This window comes from Etheostoma spectabile, chromosome 1 (genome assembly GCF_008692095.1).
Source record: "Etheostoma spectabile isolate EspeVRDwgs_2016 chromosome 1, UIUC_Espe_1.0, whole genome shotgun sequence".
NCBI classification, from domain to species: domain Eukaryota; kingdom Metazoa; phylum Chordata; class Actinopteri; order Perciformes; family Percidae; genus Etheostoma; species Etheostoma spectabile.
The window spans coordinates 13,965,097-13,980,021 of NC_045733.1; the positions used below are offsets into that span (position 1 = coordinate 13,965,097).

The 14,925-nt window shown below is 39.2% G+C and overlaps 1 long non-coding RNA gene across 1 annotated transcript; it reads right to left on the reverse strand.

Annotated features, from left to right (window-relative positions):
- Positions 1-412: 412 nt before the first annotated feature.
- LOC116692711 (uncharacterized) lies at positions 413-12,637 on the reverse strand. The gene is made up of 3 exons (XR_004332759.1): positions 12,298-12,637; positions 7,070-7,232; positions 413-1,335 (listed from the first exon to the last, which is right to left on the reverse strand). It is a non-coding gene; the product is annotated as an uncharacterized LOC116692711 (long non-coding RNA).
- Between the last annotated feature and the right edge of the window lie 2,288 nt (positions 12,638-14,925).

Here is a 14,925-nt window from a genome sequence, read left to right on the forward strand (position 1 = left end):
TTCATGCAAACAATATGTTACACATTTGGACAAAAGTGTTAAATACCTTCTAATGTTTCTCCTCCCAGTTGCTCCATCTTTAAATTGTATATTGCATATGCATATCTGATGCCAAGCCGTAGAAAGAGCCCTCTAGAGTTTCCTCAGCGGAACAGTTAACGTTACAAATACAGTAAGTTTCACATTTATATATATGTATATAGCATATATTTATCTATATATTTTAATTGAGACGTTAATGTGACATGGTTTGTCTTTAGAAAAGACTTGTTTTAGACATGAAATATTTATAGTGTGCAGGTTAATGCAAAGCAGAATTTAATTAAAATTCAACGATCTCTACATATGTGCACAGCTACATTCACATTCACAACCATTAGATATGGAAACAGGTAAATGTGTTTCCCTGAAGAGCGAAGGCTTTGTTTTTTGTGTAAAGAACAATGTTGTTTCTTTTATTATATTGTAAAACATGCTTTAGTAAAATGTCTGTCATTTTGGATAAGTCGGACAATTCTGTTCTGGTTGGACAATTATAAAATAACCTGAGTGGTGTTTTAGAAAGGGACTGTTTTTTTCTGATTTTATTTTAGAGATTGGAACGTTATACAAAGGTCTCTGTTTGTATTATATTACCATTTGTAAGAAGGTTTGTTATAGTCTAAGAAAACAGCATCATTATTTTGGTGTTTTACAAGCCCATGTGGGCTGGGCAGTTGTTTGTGTGCATGTCACCATTAATAACTAATTTATAAAAAAAGAAAACTAGAGCCATGCATACGTAAAATTGTTTAGACCACCCTGAATCTCAGCACTGTGATAACATTTTTCTTCTCTCCAAATTTCATTGGAAATGCAGAGTTTGATTTGGTATGTGAGGTGTGTATGTGTTATTTATTATACGTATGTGGGCCATAAAACCAAATGACACAAGAAATTAAACAGCCAGAATTCTGAAGATCCTGTGGGGGGAAAAAGGGGATTGAAGCCTTTAAGAAGATGTGTGACCTACTTGGCATAACCTGCCTTTGTTCAAGTTTGGTCTCAGAGCCAGCTGTGACACGTCTGCTGCTGTCAACTGGAATCATGGGATGCAGGGCAGACGGACAAAGAGGAGACAGTCTGCATATACTGTATGTGTGTGCTTCTCCAGCTTGTCTGCGTAGGCAAAGATAGCAGCTTTAAGTGCTGCATGTTTTTTGCACAGACTGGCCACATGGGAACACACGGACCATATGCACGGTAATGTTGGCAGACAAGCCGCGTTAACGGCAGAGAAAAGGCCATTCAACTCTGCTCACTTGGTCTTGCTTGGCTCCTCTGGTCTGACAGCACCTGGAGACAGTACGGACAGTACACATATCAAACACAAAGTGTACGCTAATAAGAATACATGGTGTTAGACAATCTCATTTCCTCCACTGGAATGTTTTACTTCACATGGGATTGGATTATAGTCAAATTCATAAACATTTCCTCATTCACTTGTGTCTAAAACCAAACTAGGAAGCTTTATGGGTGAAAAAAATCCAGTCCATCCAAAACCCACAAATTTTTTCCCTTCATCAATGTGAGCACAGTACATTTAAATCCCCATATGACTAAGGAAATAGAGCCTTTAGGGACTTAGCACATAAATGCACTGTAAGCTAAGAGCATTATGTTATTTAAGTTCTCTGTAAACTTATCTTGAGCATTGAAAGTATTCATCAATTCTATGTCAGGAATTGTTTTTGCAGTCACCCCCGAGTGTCTCTCCAATTACTGGCAGGGAGTTCAACAGTAATACTATGTTCCTTATCTGTCATGACTCTTCAAGATACTGGAAGTTGTACTGTAAATTAGCATGGTTTCTTCTCTCTAGCAAGACAAAGCTTCCTGCTTTAATTGGAGTTCCATTTGTAAGAAAAAAAGTAACTTGCAGTCACTATGCCTTTATTCATTTCAGGCAACGTATATGGATTTTATTTCATAAAGAGCTTAATTTTCCCAGTTCAGGCTGTCAGTTCTACATAATATTTAAATGGTGAGTTGACAACACTGCAGTAGAGCTAGACAGGCAGCTAGATGACAGAATGGCTGGTTTAAAAAGTGATTTAAAATAAGAACACTGGCAGCAAGCAAAACCAGAAAGCAAGTTTGATGAAGGCTGAAATACAATGAAACCCATGTGTGTTTAAACTCTGACTTGTAAATTATGACCGATCTAATTTTATTCTGAAAGCACGTTATGAGTATTAACCAAAACAACAACATTGTGTTCATGTTGAGACAAAACTCCCTCGGCAGTTTTATATGTACAGTACATTTTTACAAAGGTGTCCATTTCTTAGGTTAAGGATGGTGAAGTATTTCCTTGTTAGATTATCTCTATTTTAAAACTCCTTTAATAAATATTTTAGATTAACAATGTATGAAAATGACTATGATGTGAAAGGGGACATTTGTTGTGACAGACCCATAGAGAATTATAACCTTTGCAGTTTTATTCCGTTGTACAGAGCTCTCAACAACTTCATTTTCAGCCATCAAGTCCTGGAAATTAAATGACAATATGGGTTGTTCTTTCCGTGTTCTGTAGAACATAACGTGGAGTTGTTTTCTGATCTGACACCACTCTCGGCAGGACAACATAAGTTAAGGTATGTTGTCTGTATCTTTCAAATCACTTTTGAAAAATGAATTAAATTTAGTGATGTGACAACACTATGGTTTGGTTAGGTTTAGGCAAACAAAACATTGTGGTTTGGATTGACTGCTTTTCCGTGGTTAGGGAACCTTTGTCTTTATGGTAATGAACACATGGGGGAGGGCTTTGTCACTTGAACAAAAACAAATATTGTTCTCGTACACCTGCTGAAAAAATTGATGCTATAATTCTTCTTACAGTGTCTTTTCAGCAGCTGGCAGCTGTTTTCAGTGGAAAACTCTGATAAACCAACTGCCCACCTGCCAAGAATCAAACGGCAGACAAAGATAGCGACTTGCTGTGAAAATGTGAAATTAAATAACAAAGCCAAGAAAAGCAAAACTGATATATGACATCTTCCAGAGGAAGGATAATCAAAAAGTATTTGACCTACTCAGCCCACCTACACAACACACAGATACCCTAAAAGTAATTTGACAATTGGGTACATTTCAAAGATTTAAATACAATTTGTAGTTTTACCAACCAACCCCTGCATCTCAGTACTGCTGGTAAGGTCTCAGCTATCACTGTGCTAGGAGATGCCTGTGGTACTTTGATTCCTAAGATGAACTGCATGTTTCTGTGATTTCAAACGAGTGGGAGACTGGCTGTTCCTGGAGCAAAGCTAGAGCTGACTCAAACACTCTTACCCCTGCAACACAAATCACACAGCAGTGTTATCTGCCAGAGGATACAATCAAGGAAACACATCAAAGTTCAGTCCGTCACATGCATGCCTACAATATGGGCCTTCAAAACCACATTTAACAAATCACTCACTAATTGAACATGAATACTGAAGCATGACTCACAATGAAAGAGTAATTAGGCCTCTCTATCATTGGCTTTGAACCAGACATAGCTCTGCCTTTTACGCAATGATGGTGCTTTCAGCATCTGCAAGCTAACCACGTGTTGGTTTGTCTGACCTGACTGTTGGACCTTAGGGAGGATCAGTGGGCTTCCTGCCCACCTGATATGAAAACCTTTCTTCTCTCCCTTTTGTCATCTACTTCAACTCCTCATTTACACCACAACCTTTCTGCTCCTATTAGTGGTGTAGCCATGTGTGACGTTGGTTGGGATATATTCCCATGCCTGGGCCTGAGTCCAGAACCAACTCCTGAATGGGGCTTCATGTTTGTACATTTGTGTGTGTGTGTGTGTGTGTGTGTGTGTGTGTGTGTGTGTGTGTTTGTGTGTGTATTACTTGCTCAGTTGGATGGTATTCCCATGTTGCATGTAATCCCTGGTAATAATGTTGTTTGGGAATTTAAATCAAGTGTTTTCTTAGCGTACCTCAACCCGTCGACCCAAAATGAGAGTCCAGTTTGTTCCAAATCTTGTTGACATCAGACTGCAGGCAAGCTTGACATGCACATACATATTAATGAAGTCATGCAGTCATTTATTCACTAGCTGATTTACATTGCAGAACAGAGAGTTCCTAAATTAAAGGGATTTCAAAACAATTTACAAGATTTGCAAATTTGATGAGACAAGCTGTTTATTTCTCTAGCATGTTGTAGCTTTTGGCCCTAAACTTCATTTTAATCTTAATTCCTTCATTAGGCAAATTCGACAGTTGCTTCTTCTACACTAATGCAATTTGCTGAACACATCTATAAAAAATAAAAGTTGAATGTTTGCATGTGAGTGCATGCATTAAATGTAGCCCCAAAACACACCAACACATTCATAAGCATGTAAGTACACAGACACACAAAAAATATGTAGCTCTGCATGTTAATCTTTTTCTTGGCTGGGACACACTAAAACGTTATCTACTTGTCTGATTGTCTCTAGTCTCGAGGGAGGAACGCGCAATGTGGCAGAGCCCTGACGGAGGAGAGTCGGTAGCACAGACTCAGGATTTGTATGCGATGGACGGGAGGCACCTTTAGGAGGAGTGTGTCTGGTCTGTCTGACGCTTAGTGATTCTCGGCGGGTAGGGAGCAGAAGCTCGCTCAGTTGGAGGAAAAGACTTATGAGTTATATTGATCGCAGGCTTGTATAGAGAGCGGGGGGGCTCCCTCTGCATAAAGCAGAGATAGTATTGACATTGAGACTGCAACATGTAAGGTGACTAAAAAATTGATCAGTATAACAGTGTAAACTCAAAAGTTAAGATTGGCTGGGTTTTTGGTTAATAGCCTATTTAAAAAAAAAAAAGGTACACAAAAATGTAGATAGTTACTGAAGAACGAATGATTAGTTACTGCTAAACAGAGTGGTAGTTACTGTTAAATGAATGTGGAACAAATGGTTAGTGAATGAGTTTTTTGTTCTCAAAACTGGGAAATCTGAGACACATCTGTCTACTCCAAAACCTCCAAAGGCTTATTAAGTTCCGTAATCAATACCACTGGATGTCAGGGCTGCTAGATGATCATGTCATTTCACTTCCACATCACTGCACACAACACGTAAAGATCCTATGATTTATTTATTTTTTCCCCAGGATTATTACATGTCTGTTTTGTTAGGGTCAATGTAGTCATTGCATTTCTATTTTTAGATCAAGACATCCAACATAGTTACAGCTATAATCATTAGATATAGAAAAGTCAAACAGTAGGCTTCTCTTTAAAATGTCTTTTATGTTTTTAGCAAGTGTGTTCAGAAATCGTTTAGAGTTGTCCAAACCGTGTCACAGGGGGATTATGTCTGATCGTTACTAAGGCAACATTAAGCAAATTGTGTTGAACTGAACAGAAACATGTAATGAACTGGGCTGGAGGGTTTTATAAACTGAGCTGTGAATTGGAAGGTTGAAAAATACCATGAGGAAAAAGGAATAACCTCTGGGGTCATTAAGTGAGGATTGTTATTTTTTATATTATTTTTCTCTCTTTATTCAGTAGAAGTGTGCAAATGCTGTGACCCGGAGAACAGATGTGTGATGTATATGAATGGGTAGACAAGACATGGAGGTGACTGTAGTGGCTGCTTAGTCTGAGAGGCTGCTCCAGAAAAGAAAAAGCAGTGTTTCCATTTATTTTCCAACATCTTGTGTGAGTGTGCTCTAGGTAAATTTATACAGCCGGTGGCTTGCTGCATGCTCATCAACCCTGAGACAAAGTTCAATAAGCCAAACTCCCCACACCATTTACCTGTCTACCAGAGCTTCACCAGACAACATAGTGCCTCTGCTGTCCACTGCTGTTGGAGACTAATCTCGCTATTCCTGTTAAAATGAGTCTCAACACACAGCGAGTGCATGAGTGAGCACAGAAGTTAATGCCGGAGCGCTAATTTGAAGATACCCAGTTGTCTAATCTTATTTGGGAGCCTGCTGCTGTGGGTTGAGGAAAGTGAACCGGGGTTGAACAGTTGCTCAACAACCAGGCCACAGTTGTCACATGGCATTTGACCCCCACCCTGTTGTAGCTACACATGGTGCACTGCTTGTTTTGTTAAGCTGTGGAGTTATGTTAACATAAATGTGTGTGAGCACGGAATTCATTCTTAGCACACTTAGGTACAATTTGTTTTTTACAAAGTGACAAAAATCACAGAAAACGTTCATATTTTGCATGATCAATGGACAAGAGAAGGACAAGAGGCCCTGACTGGGATGTTGAAATGCAGTTTCAAGGCTGTGTTCAGTACAAGAAAGATGAGGATGTCAAGTAACAACTATTTCTTTCAGTGCAAAAAGATTTAATAGTAAAAAATATCAATTTTACACAGCTGCACCAACAACTACTTTGGGGACATGCGGGGGGTTAAACAGAGGCATGTTGATTTTTTTTATGACAAATATTTATCAAGTTTAAGGTATTTTACTGAACACATGTTCCCAAGGTGTTTGCATCACAACTTTCTTTAAATATTCTTTAAATATGTCATTCTTTAAATTTAAATGTTAGTGTACTGATTATAGCTACTATTAAAGATTTGAAAAAAGCCCATTGTTTTTAAGTGGTGAGCTTATTGAATCTGTGGCGCCAATTACTGAATCTGAGCAATAATCTTATTTATTGTTTGTTTGGATCAGATAATGCCCTATTTAAATTTGATTTAGTTCAAATTATTACTTTACTTATTCTCATAAGTTCTTCCTTAATTTTTCTTAATTATGTAAATACTGTATCATAAAATTCCTTTAACTATGTAAATACCGTACATATCCACACTCGTTATATTTCTTTTATTCATATTGCTACTCTGATATTTATGTACTTCTTGGAACTGTAACATAGAATCTCCCTTTAGGGATTAATACGTATTTCTGATTCTGATTTCTGATTTCAAGACAGCATAAAATACCAACCCAAAGGGACTCTCAGCCACATAATAAGGACTGATAATGAGATTAGATTTACATGTGATTCTCAGGTTGTCCTGATGTTGCAGTCTAGTGTTGCCAAATACCTTGTACAATCGTGAAGAATGTGCTTGTGACAGCAAAGTTGACTTCCCTCCCTGAAGCCATCACTGTTGCTTGGCACACTGTGAGAGAGACTGTGCTGTTTGAGGATGACGCTTCGGTGTGATGACATGCCATGGCCGACGCCAAGCTGACACTAGAGAGAAACTAGAGAAAAAAACAAAGCAGCGGGTTATCTCCTCCCCAGCCTGCATGCCCCTTTCCAAAATATGCATGTGATGAATGTTATGTCTCATGTCTTCACGTTGTCTGCCTAGGTACTTGATTTGTATTACTTGTATTACAAGTCGAGTACTATTGCACTACTAGTTTTATTAGTAGCTTTCTGCTATATCTTTACTCTTAGTTTGAAAACCCTGACAGCAAGGTTTTTTACAATTTAGTTTTATGAGCCGTCAGGTGGACAGTAATGTATAAGGTACTGCTTCAAATTGTTTATTGGGACCAATACATGGCCACCTGGTTAAAAAACAGAAACCTTTTTTTAATCAAAATTGTAGTTTTACCAATTTTACTATCTTTGACTAGTCTGGCTATCAACCAACGGGCATAGTTCAAATGACTCTGTACACAAGTGGATAGTGCTTCAACCAATCAGACCAACGAGCCGGGTGACATAGAAGCGACAGCGGCATCAACGGGTTGCTATGCTTTGGTGGCCGCTATGTTGAATGTAAAAAAAAAAGCTGCTTGTCGCTTCTCTATCGTCATCGTGTTAAACCCACCAATAGCGCTCCAGGTAGATAAGCCAGTTTGTGATTGGTTCCCGTAAAAATTGTGAACTGAAACAGGAGAATTAAACGTGCAGGTTTCCAGACCGAGCTGCAGGGTGAAATCAAATTGCGGGCAGAGTGGGCGGGGTTTACCCAGTCTAATGTTTGACCCTTCTTTTGAATAAAAGAATTAGTAGATCCAGTGTTTAACTCAGGCATTTTGCATGGCTTCTAATCAAACACCATTCTTTTGTCTTCACCAGTTCCCCCAGTTTAATCTTTTTTTCTGCTATGGGATTGTAGTGATACATTTTTACATGAATACAACTTTGATATTTAATAGCAGACAACATTTAGGAGGCAGTTTTAACCCTGCATTGTGACATTTCAACATTGTTTAAGTGTTAACAGGGTATTAACTACTGTGCTATCACAGCCATTTTATAGCAAAGGGATTTATTTGCTCCTATGATACGAATGTGCCTGATTTTACTTACATATTGCATAAGCTTGTGCGTAGTTGGTTGCTTGTGCCTGTTTTTTAAATAAAGACAGCAGTTAGCTGAGGTGCAACACCTTTTCTCTCATTAGACTTACTAAACTGGATAATGATTCCCCTGAGCCTCTGTCTCCATCGCTCTGCATGCCCTGTGACTCTGCACCATCATCACCATGGTGATCAAAGCCAGATGTGCTTACTTCTGTTGCTGTCAACACAGTACAACTGTACTCTTTTTACAGTTGACACTCTGTTAAGTGCCATAGCCCTCAGGGAATATACTATGCAACAGACCTAAAAACACACCTCAGTTCCTCTCTTAGACCGTCACTCACATTCTTTAACTGAAAGAAGCCAAATTTGACCAATGAAAGTCAGCTATAATAAATGGTTTGTTTTTTTTGTTCAGCTACAATCACCAAACACGGATGGAAAACGTTCTATTTTTATTTAAGAGCATCCGACATGTAAAATAAAGAAGTGCAAGCTGTTTTAGTTTAACAGAATTTTCAATCAAATGACCAATGTTTCCCTACGGTGTTATTTCAACATGTAACTATCTTACCATAATTCTACTTGATCAGCTAACATGATGTTTTTTTTTTAGAAACGTGAAATCTTATAAGTTGTCAAGATGTTCATCGTGCTTCCTCCCTCCCCCTGGCTGATCTTTTTCTGATCTACATTATAAGTGGCTCTTGTTGTTTAACTCCTCTACTATTTTTAGCCCAATTTTGAGCTCATGCTGGGTGGAAGTTTGGCTCCACTCCTGCAAGCAAAACTTATGAAATTACCAGGAATCCAACCAATAAAGAACAGTTGCTGCTGACAAAAACAACAGCAAATTTATTGTGACCACAGTGAATGAACATGCAGAAAGTTCAGACCGCACAATATCATTTATAGCTTATGGATGAGGGAATAAATTAGCACATTGGGACAGACACTGAGATATTCAATATCTATTGGGATATTATGCATGACTGCAAAACATGTGCTATTTATTTGAAAAGCGGCGAGGGATGAGTTTTCTATCTTTCATGCTTTTAACAACAGAAACATCAACAAAACATCTCTGCGAGACCAAATAACAAAGACAAAGAACTGAAAGAGGGCCAACATTTACAGTGGTGTAATGCAACAGTGATCAAAGAAATACAGACAACAAGCATCCACAAACACCTGCAGGGACAGATGGAGGTAGCCCTGGTGAGGAGGAGAGAGGGCTACACATTGCAGCAAGACAAACCTTTAGATAGGAATGGGGGGAGGAACAATAATAATAATAATCATATTTGTAGTACCTTCAAGATAGGAGCACAAAGGTAGGCTAAGTGAAAAGTTCATCCATGGAAAATAATTGGCACATTTTGTTTTATTTGTAATTGGGGCAACATGTAATCACCAGTCACATATAAAACCATTCAGAGACCTTACCTTAAACAAGGCAAGCTTTACATTAAAGGATCATAATGGATCAGTCCTAGCTGGGTTTAATTTTGTTGGTTAACAGCTCGTCTTTCTTAATTTGCTCCTTGATCTGGTCACAGTGGGAATCCAAGGGGAGTGCCTAATGTCAGATACAGCCAGTCCACACGTGGTTTTGATGAGCTCAGGCCCTTGGGGTGAAGTCCATCTCTCCTAAAGAATGATCAGTGGTTCCTGAACATATTACAATCAATAAACGCTATGTTGCGGATTGTGCAGGTTGACTGCAGCCAGGTGTGGAAGCTACAGTGCTGCTAAAACAACCCACGCTGGAGTAAGTGGCTGGATAGGATCGTAGATAAAAATCAGTTTACCGTGGCCATGAAGGAGTCAAGAAAATTGCTGAAGTCTTTCAAGTTTTAGTATTTCAGAGCTCCTGCTGGGAATGTCATTGTAGCTGACATGGACAATAACGTCCTGGGTGAGGGGGTGCTTGGCCAGGATGCTGGGAATCTATACTGGATATATGCCACCTTAGCACCTGGAGAGCAGTAAGTCATGCAGCTGACCAGGGCTTTAAGTCTAGCCCCGAGCTGGACCCAAAAGAAATGGACAGAGGCAGCAGCAGGACAGGGAGCCGTGGCATCACACTCTTGAGCACAGGTTGTGTTGGTTTGTGCTAGACCAAAGATGATGTTGTCCATAAACTTCTCAGCTTCCTGGATCTGGTAGAGCTTGGAGATTTCTGTTTCTGAAACTTTATCATCAAGGCGGATCAGCTTACACAACCAGATGTGGAAGTGAGTTGTTTATAGATGAGATGGCTGGGGAAAAGAAGTAGAGTGGAGGCCAGTGCAAAAGCTAAAAGGGGTGGGAGTTACAGAGTCCATAGGGACTTTGCTTGGGGACCGTAGGGTAGCTAGTTTAAGTCCCGGATGGACAAGGTACGGAGTGTGGATTGGCAGCTGGAAAGGTGCCAGTTCATCTCCTGGGCACTCCGAGGTGCCCTTGATCAAGTCACCAAACCCCTAATTGCTCTGGGCGCTGTGCTCCAGCGACCTATCATTTTGACTTCTCTCAAGAATTGGAGCCTGCTGTGCTAGAGAGCTTAGTGTGGCACCTTTTTGCCAGCGGCAGCCGGGATCCGGTCAGAATCAGCAGTAGAAGGGTGATTGCCATATTTTTAGCCCATAGATGGAAGCGGTATGTGTAGCAAATAGAAACCACTAGAATCTGTGATATAAAACATGAAAACACAGTAAGACGGCTCATGATAGTGGTACACAGCAGATGCCAAAGTGTTAAAATCCCAGAGTTTTGATGATCAGAGTAGAACTTTATTTACTTTGATGTCAAATAGGCACTAAGTACACATTTTGGGGTGTAACAGAAATGCTCTTTGGAGTAATGCCAGTACAATGCTGGTGGAGGGTTATTGAAGTGTTTATTTTAGGATGATGGACTGAGAGTTCAACTGTTGATTGAAACTTTCCCGGCCGCAAGTATGTTTAGCTGTCGATTCGTCATCAGGTCGCTGAGTCTTCTCCTTGGTTGAATCGAGACACATATGTTGCATACTTGATCTTAACTTACATTTAATCAAGTCTTAAATATGTATGTTCATTTACCGCTTCCTCTGTTGCCTTTTAAAAAAACATTTATTTTCTTTTGGAAAAATGCATTAGTATATAGCGCTCACGGCTCCGCTGCACGGCTGCCTAGCTAGCTGAATGACGAGGAGACGGTGGCTGAAGTGTAACCGGATGGACCGGGCTTTATTACCCTAGAACACAGGCTAAAAAAGGGTTGGAAGCATGCCCAAAACAACACAAAGGCTGCTGGCCGTCACTAGCTAGTTAGCACCGTCTCCTTCTGTCAACACTTGTTCCTTTCCTTCCCACCTCATTCCTTCCTCCCTCCCCTTTCTGCACCTGACCAATCAGCTGAAATAGGGCAACATCTTCCCCCAATGAACACCCCAAGAGTCTTTCTTATATTAGTCTTGTAGGGTCGATACAATGCCCCTCCCCCCACGCCCTAATACCTCGTCCCTGAGGAAGAGCAAAGTCTTGAACGCGAACCTAGCTAGTTAGCTTTGTCTGCTTCTGTCAACACTTGTTCCTTTCCTAGGCACAACCACCTAACTAGCTGAATGACATATACATCAGATTGAAGCAGAAACAGCGGATACGTTTTGACATTACATTACTGGTAACTTTACTGGCAGACAATGAGCTGATTGCTATTTTGTTGAGCTAACACTCACAGCGGAATATGAACAACTTGTCAAGATCACAGTTTAACACAAAAAACAACAATATAACACAACACATAACGTAACGTTAGCTTAAAACTTTTTTGCCAATATGGTTAAACTGTCGCTGTTAGCTAGCTAATTAGCTAGCTAGTTAGCTAGCTAAGGTTAGCTTGCTAGAACGTCAAATTACGGTACCAATTAACGTTATAATTCGCGGTACAAAAATCATTACCGACTGTAAAATTAACCAAATATACATATACAGGTGGCTTACATGTTAAACAAGTATAGCAAAAAGACTTATGTTCAACTTACATTTGTATTGCTCCGTCGGTCTTGCTATTGCATCCTCGGCTGCCATTGTTGATAGTTTTTCAACTTTTGTTAGCTCCGCCCCTCCTGCTACATAGCCAAGATGGCTACCGTTGAGGGTGGAAAGTGTCCATCAATCCACACTCAACTTTTTGACCGTTACAAGTCCACCATCTGGGTACTCTTAAGTGTACTGCATTTGACCACACTTCGACAATGTGAGTGCACTCTGTACTCAAATAGTATCAGTACAAAAGTGCGCTATTTGAGACACACAAGTAGTTAGTTAGTTAATTCATAATGGGACTTAAAAAGGTCTTAAAGTATTGAATTTAACTTGTTCATACTTGCAGAAACCCTGAATGCAGAATATTTAGCATTTCCTTGTGTTTTAGTTCTCATAATCAACTTAAAAATGTTAAGGTTCTTAGCTAACGTCAAACTTAACAGCTAACGCTAACGAGGCATGTGTCTTCAGTTAAGCTAATGCTAAACCTTTTTAGCTAATGCTAACAATGCACTTGGCTTCAATTTAGTTTAGCAAACTTGCTATATCAACGGTAAAGCCATTGCAAACTTTTAATATAATTGTCGTTGTTGTAATGCTAGCCGTAGTAAAGCAAGCTATCCGCCAAAAAAAAATACAGCATCGTGATAGCTGTAGTTCTTGAAGCTATTTCAAAGCCTCTGGCTCCCACCTGAAACTGTGCAGTTAGTGGTTCACTTCAAGTTTAACTTTGCACTGCATTTGGTTGATGTTTCCAGTGATGCTAAATAAATTATTCTTTAGAAGTAGTACATTGAACTTAATGGAGCCTCACATTCAGAATTTCTACTAGAGGGTGAATTATTGTTTGTGCTTCAGTGACAATGTGAATTTAATTTGTGCACCACATTTAATAATAGAACTGCCAGGTAACAGGTAATACTCTTTTTTTCATTCTGTGTAACTTTGTTTCAATACAAAAGTCAAAATCAAGAGTCATATTTAAAAATAATGGCCAGCGGGTAAAATTTACCCCAATAGAGAATAGTCATTTTTGCTGTATTCATGAATGGTGAATTAACTTATCTCAGTTTTTTAATGCTGAGGTACATGTAAATGTTCTGTCATAAATAATAACCAACTCCAGTGAAATTATTTGAAACTTAGTGAGGACAAGATTAGGACTGGATTTAAAACTGATTCTGGTTTCCAACTTTGGCCCAGGTGTGACTGTTAAAACACCGACTGATACAACTTCTCTCTTTGATGCTTCATTACAACCAAGCATCAGTATAAACATGGGCGTGGGTAGCTCTGCTATGGCTGTGTGTGTGTGTGGTAATAAAAGAAATTAATAACATTGTAAAGGCTACCATACACAATGCATAGGAATCATTTATGCTAGTAAATAATAACAATAAACCCACTATTAATTACATTATCTTAATGAGCACGTTCAACAATCACCATTATATTGAATCAACAGCCAGGTGCAACCTAGGTAACAGATGAAGAACACATATAAGCTAACTTTTAAATTTGCAAGATCTACAGACCAACACAACAACAGGCTTAAATGAACTGACAACATAAGTAACACAACTTGCAGTTCTCATAGATGCACACACACAATCTCAGTTCATTATCCCCCGGACAGCTTGTCTCTTTTTCTTTTCTCTCACTTTTGTCTTTGTGTGCCGTGCGGTGTGAGGTGTGTGTCCGCGCTATTCTCTGACATGCACTCACAATCACACCTGATAGACTAGACTACCTTTAGTACAAAACTAAAGTAAAGAGACAATTTTGTAAAATGTAAGGAGTAGTACGTACCGATATTAGTGTTAAAGTGTAAGGAGGAAAAGTAAAAAGTCGCCAAAAAAATAAATAGTGAAGTAAAAATGTCTAAAAAATCTACTTGAGTACGAAATATTTTTACTTTGTTACTTCCCATCTCTGATGGTATGAGATTAACTGATCATAGGTGACGTGATTTCAGAGACAAACATTGACTCATATGACTAGAAATGACCTTTAACTACTCTGGATATCTACCACAGAGCAGCCATTGTATATTGAATTGAGAGGGGCATCTCCATGGATTATATTATTAATGTTTTCATCTTCAGGTACACTATAATAATAAGAGCTTGAAAGCTCATTATTTACCTCAGTAAAATGCATTTCAGGCTTCATATAACTTTTTTCTGTATTCAAAGCTAAAGTGAAGTTCAGCATACCCACTGAGACAGACATACAGTATATGTGATGGATGACACTGGAACAGAGGTCGATGAAGAGGTCGATGAAGAGGTCAATGAAGAGGTCAATGAAGAGGTCTTCAGCAACATCCTGGAGGAAAAAACAGCCATCCTGTGGATGATTGTTGATGATCTTTCAGTTACTGGTAAATGGTCATTTGATTGTATTGTTCATCAAAGGGTTACAGTTGCAACATGTGGCCGTTGTAATTGACTTTCCCTAAAAAAAAAGGCGTTGTGCTTAAAATGTGGCCATATCAACCATCAAAACTCAGATACGGTATGGGTATTACCCTGTTAGGTGCAACCGAGGGCTGTTTAAGCTGATGTTGAAGAGGTGTCTTCTTCTGAACGCCTACCCTGCTTACTCTGAAATGGCACCTGACT